This window comes from Bubalus bubalis, chromosome 13, assembly GCF_019923935.1.
Source record: "Bubalus bubalis isolate 160015118507 breed Murrah chromosome 13, NDDB_SH_1, whole genome shotgun sequence".
NCBI classification, from domain to species: Eukaryota; Metazoa; Chordata; class Mammalia; order Artiodactyla; family Bovidae; genus Bubalus; species Bubalus bubalis.
The window spans coordinates 73,883,634-73,892,067 of record NC_059169.1 but is presented as its reverse complement, the minus strand read 5'-3'; positions in this window follow the sequence as shown (position 1 = coordinate 73,892,067).

Below are 8,434 nucleotides of genomic sequence, written 5' to 3'. Positions count from 1 at the left end.
TTGGACAGTGGGGAAAACCTAGAAGAGTGTATCATGTACATACTTAGTCTGTAAACACCAGAATATGTTAATACAATTTTTAGACTCCCCCTGACATAATGATTTTCATATTATATGCAGTTTCATTGTATTATATGGTAGAGCGACCACTACATTTTCATTTAAGAGGTTTTGCTTCATCAATTATAATCTTGCAAATAGATTTCTAAAACACCCCACAATTCTCTATGGAAACAGAAACTGACAAAATGTAAGCTGTTACCTTTCTCCACTGAATGTATGCGTGAGAATCCCAGTGATTCTCGACTTAAAAGTAGTCTGCATCTAACAGTTAATGCCAGGGTTATGAACATCCAAGAACTGCTTCATTTTGAATTGCGTCACTACTTTACCTCTTTTTTGGTGCAGGGGAGAGAGGGCTGTGTGACACGCAGGATCTTAGTTCCCTGACCAGGGATCAAACCCGTGCCACCTGCAATGGAAGTGTGGCATCCTAACCACTGGACCACCAGGGAATTCCTGCATCATTATTTTATTTAAATATTTATTTCATTTTTTATTTATATGGCTGCACCGGGCCTTAGTTATGGCATGGAAGATCTTTAGTAGCAGCATGAATGCATGCTTAATTGCTAAGTCTGTCCAACTCTTTGCGACTCTGTGGACCATAACCCACCAGGCTCCTCTGTCCAAGGGATTCTCCAGGCAAGAATACTGGAGTGGGTTGCTGTGCCCTCCTGCAGAGGATCTTCCCAACCCAGGGATCGATGCCATCTCTTGCGTCTCCTGCACTGTCAGGGGGGTTCTTTACCACGAGTGCCACCTGTCTTAACTGTGGCATGTGGAATCTAGTTCCCTGACCAAGGATGGAATCTGGCCCCCAGCATTGGGAGTGTGGGGTCTCAGCCACTGGACCACCAGAGAAGTCCCCCTGCATCACTATTTTAATTCGCTCTACTACTTGGTGCTGTTTTAACACAATAATTTGCAGAGTGTTTGCGTGCCTGTGTGCTCAGTCATGTCCACCTCTGCGACCCCATGGACTGTAGCCCACCAGTCCCCTCTGTCCATGGAATTTTCCAGGCATGAATACTGGAGTGGCTTGCCATTTCCTACTGCAAATTTGCAGAGTAGATCATACCAAAAATACTTGCCATGTTAAATGGAAGCAACCTGCGAAGGTTTGTTCATCACTTCTGGGACTCTTATGTGGTAAACATTATCTTAAGGTCGCCAAGGAGTCTGAGAATTGGGGTAAGAGCGTTGTGTGTGCTATTTCTTACTGAGCTCTTTATTTACCCAGTTTCTCTTATGACACAGATGAAATGTGTTAGTGTTCAGTTCAATTGCGGTAAAATATGCATTTAAAAACTTGCCATTTTAATCATTTTTAAGTGTATAGTTCTGTGGCATTAAGTGTACCATCATCCATCCCCATAACTGTCCCATCTGAACTCTGTACCCACTAAATAAGTCCGCATTTTCTCCCTTCCTCCCAAACCTGGGAACCCCTGTTCTATTTTCAGTCTCTAGGAGGTCTTCCATGTTTTTCAATTTTGCTTCCTTTTAAAAGCCGAGCAATTATTTTGTTATGCACATATGCCATGGTTTGCTTATTCATTGATCCATCAGTGAGTACTTGGGCTGTTTGCATGTTTGAGCTATTATAAATCATACTGCTATAAATATGAATGTAGTAATGTTTCTCTGAGACTCTGCTTTCAGTCCTTTTGATTTTATACCCAGAAGTGGAATTGCTGGATCATATGGTAATTGTATTTTTAATTTTTTTAAGAACTCCATACTGTTTGCCCTAAGGGCTGTACTATTTGACATTCTGACCAACAGTGCCAAAGGGTTCCACTTGATCCACATCCTTGCTAACACTTCTTGTTTTCTTTTCTTTTTTTTTTAATGGTAACTATCCTAATGGATGTGAGGTGTTATCTCATTGTAGTTTTGATTTGCATTTCCCTAATAATTAGTGGCGGAGAAGGCAATGGCACCCCACTCCAGTACTCTTGCCTGGAAAATCCCATGGATGGAGGAGCCTGCCAGTCCATGGGATCACTGAAAGTTGGACACGACTGAGTGACTTCACTTTCACTTTTCACTTTCATGCATTGGAGAAGGAAATGGCAATCCACTCCAGTGTTCTTGCCTGGAGAATCCCAGGGATGGTGGAGCCTAGTGGGCTGCCGCCTATGGGGTCGCACAGAGTCGGACACGACTGAAGCGACTTAGCAGCAGCAATAATTAGTGGTGTTGAGTATCTTTTTTTTGCTGTTCTTGTTGTCCATTTGTATATCTTTGGATAAATGTCTATTCAAGTTCTTTACTTGTGTTTGAATTGGATTGTTCAGTCTTTTTGTTGAGTTTTGGCAGTTCTCTATATGATTCTAGATATTAATCCCTTATGAGATATATGATATGCAAATCTTTTCTCCCATTCTGTGGGTTGCCTTTTTACTCTTTGATAGTGCCTTTTGCTACACATTATAAAACCTAATGAAGTCCAGTTTGCTTCTAAGGGCTTTATTGCTTTATGGTCTTACATTTAGGTCCTTGGTCTATTTTGAGATAATTTTTGTATATGGTGTTAGATAAGGGTCCAACTTCCTTTTTGTGTGTGTGGATATTCAGTTTCCCCAATACCATTGAAAAGACTGTCCTTTCTCCATTGAATAGTTTTGTCAAAAATCATTTCAGTATATATGTGAGGATATATTTCTGTATCTTCATGGGTCTATCTATGCCAGTTCCACAGTTTTGATTACTGTGGGTTTGTATTCAGATTTGAAATCAGGAAATGTGAATCCTGCAGTTTTATTGTTGTTTTTCAAGATTGTTTTGGCTTATTTGGGTCCTTTGAGGCTCCATATGAATTTTAGGATGGGTTTTTCTGTTTTGCAAAAACCATCATTGGGATTTTGATAAGATTGCATTGAACCTGTAGATTTCTTTGGGTAGTATTGATATTTTAATAATATTAAGACTTAAAAGCCATGAACATGGGATGTATTTCCATTTATTTGTGCTTTACTTTCATTTGTCTCTAAGTATTTCTCATTTCCCTTGTGACTTCTTTACTGATACATTGTTTGAGAGTGTGTTGTTTAATTTCCACAATTTTGTGAGTTTTCCAGTTTTCCTTTAGTTATGAATTTCTGACTTTATCTCATTGTGACCAGAGACCCTTCACAGAGACTCAAGCAAGAAGCAACCTGAAGTTCTTCTCTAAGAGTGATGAAAGAGGACTTCCTTGGTCCAGTGGTTAAGAATCTGCCTGCCAATGCAGGCGGCACGGGTTTGATTCCCGGTCAGGGAAGAGTCCACGTGCCACGGGGCAACTAAGCCAGTGCGCCACAACCCCTGTGCCTGAGCTCTAGAGCCCGCGAGCTGCAGCTCCTGAAGCCCTTGTGCCCAGAGCCTGTGCTCTGCAACTAAAGAAGCCGCTGAGTGAGAAGCCTGCCTGCCGCAACTAAAGAAAGCCCAGCTGGAGCAAGGAGGACCCAGCACAGCCAAAAATAAGAAATGCTTTTTTAAAAAGAGTGATAGAAGAGACTGTGGAGTTTGAATCAGGCCTGGAAAGGGTCCAGCAATTTGGTTATAACTACAAATGGCTGAGTGCTCCTCCATTCTCAACCAGGGAGGTCTGTCTTTTTTAGGGAGTTCTTTTCTGCATCCTGGGTGAGATCCAGCCTACCTTGTACTTCCCCTTGTTAAAGGATGATTTTCAGGAAAATGTAAAAGCATGATTCGTACAAATATAAATTAATGAAACGAAAAGAGTGAAGCAAACAGGGAAGAAATCTCAAAAAGTGCCCAAGCAAATTAAAAATATAACCAGATTTTTAGAAAATTACAATATTTTGGAAATCTTCATGACTGAAGAACATCATTAGACTTAAATAGGTAGGCAATTTGCCTTTAAATCCTGATGCGACTTCTTTCCCCCAGGGTTCCTAATTAAAAAAAATTTTAGCTAGTTTAAAAAAATTAATTCAATGAGAGGGAATTAGTTCAGTACTGAGAGTTTGAAGCCTATACTTGTATTGATTCATTTTTAAAGAGCAATAAAGTTTGTATAAGATTAAAAAATAGACAATTCTTTGAAGAGAGCAATGGTAAACTGTAAAACAGATCTTAAGAAATTTCTCTGTATACAGCTTGAGACAAGGAGATGGGAAATATGAAAGGTTAAGAGACTTGGGGGATAGAATGAAAAGGTTGTATTTGGACAAGTTCCCATCAAGAAGCAGACTTTATGTCAAGACTCGAATGAAGTTAAAGAGACTGACCATGGTTGTTAGAAAACCTAGATATGAGCAGTGGTGGGAAACGGTTACCACCCCTAAACTTGAAGAAGCAAGGCTGGGAAATCAAGTTATTTTTTAGCACCATAATGTAATAATGCTTTTTATTCCATTTCTTTAAATTTTATTACTAGTAAACATGCAGTTCATAGCTTTTTGAGGTTGAAATCTTGGCAAGTAGTTATGTCTTTATTCAAAATATGCCTTGATTCTAAATTGGAAGCTGGGGGACCGTATGTCTGATCTAAGAAAGCAATTCTGTTGTGAAATAAAGCCTAACTTACTATTTAAGTAAATTGTCCAGATTTAAAGTGATTTATACAGATCACTGATGTAAGAATGAGAAACTGATACAGTGAGTAAGCAAAGAAATAATTTGAAAAGGCAAACATCTTCAAATACTTGTTGAAGCTATAAAAACCAACACTAAGAGAAGTGATTCTCATAATAAATTAAGGATTGTGTAGGAAGAAATTCAACAGTTTCAAATTACCATGCTCTGAAAAATGCAAGAGGGAGTTGCAGACAGGCGGGTGCCATAAGAATATTTTCTTTCAAATGATCTCATCTTGTTACTTCATTGTAAGCCATGGAGTGAATGCATAAATCTGAGAAGCCTTATGTTTAATCCATGCTCCTCACCGATGCTATGATTTAATGTTTTGGCACTTAAGCTTCACCTACTGGGTAAAGTAAGGAGCAGATGAGAGGTGCCTGATGCTACAGCATCGGCTGTTTTTGCAATGTTACATTATTGGCTGGGATCTTTGGCAGTGGTCAGATTTTAGTCACCGAGTGGGGCTGACCGAGGCGAGACCTTGAGGTAGACCGGAAGGAGGTCTTGGGATCGGTATCTCCCATCTCCTCCACGTTCTCCTCCCATCCTTGATCTGGAACACCCGTGACTCTTGTCCCGTGGACAGTTTTCCATTTCCAGGGGTCTATTCTAAGACATTAACGCATGAAAAGTCTTAAGCAAAGATACAGCTTTAGAATGTTTAGTTCCAGACTTTTATAGCACGTAATAGGGACGTTCACCATTATCTATGTCTTTAGAGCAGCAGGATATAATGTGTGGCATTTTTTTTTTCTTCGATTTTTTGCTACGATGCCTGGCAAGCAGGATTTTAGTTGTGTGATCAGGGATCGAACACATGCCCCCTGCTATGAAAGTGTGGAGTCTAAGCCACTGGACCATCAGGGAAGTTGCTATGTGGTGTTTCTGGAACCAAAGCCTTTGATCAGTGTTTTTAGTGTGTTTTTGTTTCATATACATATATGTATATATTTTTTCTGAATCATCAGCATGATTGTCTTAGGATTGCCACATGATTTCAGCTTCTACCCCACCTCCCTCGCTATTTTAATTAAGCTATAGAAGAACAGGGATTGATTTATATGCAAATGGTATGTACAAGCTAGATTTAGAAAAGGCAGAGGAACCAGAGTTTGAATTGCCAACGTCTGCTGGATCATAGAAAAAGCTAGAGAATTCCAGAAAAACATCTGCTTCATTGACTGTGCTAAAGCCTTTGAGTGTGTGAATCACAACAAACTGGAAAATTCTTAAAGAGATGGGAATACCGGACCACCTTACCTGCCTCCTGAGAAATCTGTATTTCTCAGGAGGTCAAGAAGCAACAGAACCAGACATGGAACAACAGACTGGTTCCAAATTGGGAAAGGAGTACATCAAGGCTGTATATTGTCACTCTGTTTATTTAACTTATGTGCAGAGTACATCATGCGAAATGGCGGACTGGATGAACCACAAACCAGAGGCTTGTGGAACGAACCTTCCAAAGAGACCCCAGGCTGGGATGCTGATGCTCTCCGGCGGGGATCTGGGTCGTGGCCGCCTTGGATCCAGCTTCTGTGGCAAGGACGGGAGTATCCCCAGGCAGCCTGGTACAGATACATGCGGTCCTAGTCGCTGTTCCAGCCCAGAAAGGAGCGGGCCCTGCATGGCTGTTGCGGTGTTAGGGCGAGCCGGCCACTGGCGCTCGAGCCCCCGCAGCACCCGCCCACCTGCCGCGGCCACCCGGAGGCGCATGTGCAGACTTGGAGGAAGGGAAGGAAGGGAAGCCAGACCACAGAAACCACGGGCAGCCCTGGCTGGCCCTGGAGGCTCACCCACAGTTGTTCTTTAGCAAGCTCACAACCCAGTAAGGAAGTCGGGGCAGGGGGACATGAAGCAAAAGTGGCAAAATTTTTTTCTCCTCCTTCCCCTGTTTCAAGTTTACAGTTCGAGTCAACAAAATGCCAGTCACATTTAATAAAAATCTGCAGATGAAAATTTTAAAATGCAGGATCTAGGTTATTTCAGGTGAATATCTGCCTGTTATACCATGACATAATCATGAAGGTTATTTAATTTGAAAAAGAAGAGATGTGTTTTTGCTTTTTGGTTGTTTTGTTTTTAATCATCAAAAACAAACAAAACATCCCTCATTTACCAACAGGCTGTTCATTTTAAAACAGAAGGCTGGAGAGCGTATTTCCACCCAGGGGAGTCCTCCAAAGGTGACCAGTACCCCCTCTCTCCACATCCAGCGGAGAGGAGAAGGAAGGGATCTACTTTGGGAGGTGGGGACAACCACTTTAGACCTGTGTCAGGGTTCGGTTATTTTAGATTTACTGCTAGTACATATTTACATGTTTTACACCATAACCTACTGGTCCCTGGCAGGGAGTCACAAGCTGAATGAGCACCACATGGGGAATTAATACCAGCAGAGGCCAGTGGAGGTGGCTTCCAATTCTTGGTCAATCCCCTGAGGTCCAAGTCCCTCTAGCTTTCCTTTCTTTCCTCTACAGTTGGCCCAGCTATTGCTCAATTTCCAGGCTGCTATGGTGTTTATGCTCAGAGAAGGCAGTGGCAACCCACTCCAGTGTCCTTGCCTGGAGAATCCCAGGGACAGGGGAGCCTGGTGGGCTGCCGTCTGTGGGGTCGCACAGAGTCGGACACAACTGAAGCGACTTAGCAGCAGCGGCAGCAGTGGTGTTTATGCTCACGTTCTTAATTTCAGAAAACAGTCACACATCCCTTTCTGGAAACTTCCTTTCCTTTACTCTTTTCTGAAAGACTCCTCAAACCATGGCCACGCTGTGCCTTGTAGGAACCCCAAGGACTGAACTCGTGACCCCTGCAGTGGAAGCGTGGAGTCTTAGCCAGTGAACATCAGGGAATTCCCGGCAATATATATATCCCACAACCTAACTCGTCTCTGCTTCCTTATGGCAGGTCCCCAAATAGTTGCACATATGTGTAGAACTTTATGGGTTCTCAATGGAACACTAATTAGGGACTTCTCTGGTGGTCAAGTGATTAGGACTCCATGCTTTCACTGCCAAGAGCGTGGGTTCAATCCCTGGTCACGGAACTAAGATCCTACAGCACAACCAAAACAAAAAGACAAAAGACGCTGCCTGTTCTTAACTACTCCTCCCGTTAAGAAGGGGGTCAGTCCCTTCCTTGAATCTGGCCTGACTAAAGTGACTTGCTTGGCAGAGTGCAGCAGAAATGACCTTCTGTGACTTCTGATGCAAGGTCAGAAGAAGCTGGAACAATCTCTTCAAGCCTTGAGTCACATCCAAATACTCTGAGGTCTTCACATATGAGTGGCCTAATGGAGAGACCCTGTGGCTCCAGACATGGTGAACAGAGAGGAGTCTTTTCTGATATGCCCTCTAGAAATTCCTGACCTGCAAGATTATGAAAGATAATGAAGCAGTGGTTCATGTAGGGCATGATTTTGGGGTTAGTTTGTTAAGTAGCAATAGATAATAGGAACTAAACCATTCCCTCTGTTGAAAAATATTTAAACTGTGTCCATTTTTTTCCCACAAAATTATCTTATGTATGTACTTTTTGTGTTTAATATGTAAAAATTTCTCAGGATAGATTCTCTCATATAAAATTCCTGGATCAAAGGGCTGTCTTCTCTTTACATTTCTCTGGCCTGTGCTTTGATAGGAGTTGGCAAGTTTCCCTCTAGAAAAGAGTGTATAAAAGTGGCCTTTTCCTTCAACTTCCCAAATGTCTTTGAGGTCTCACCTCATCATCCTGTGTTTCATTTATTTACATCTAAATGGGAGAAAAACCTGCCTTCCTTACA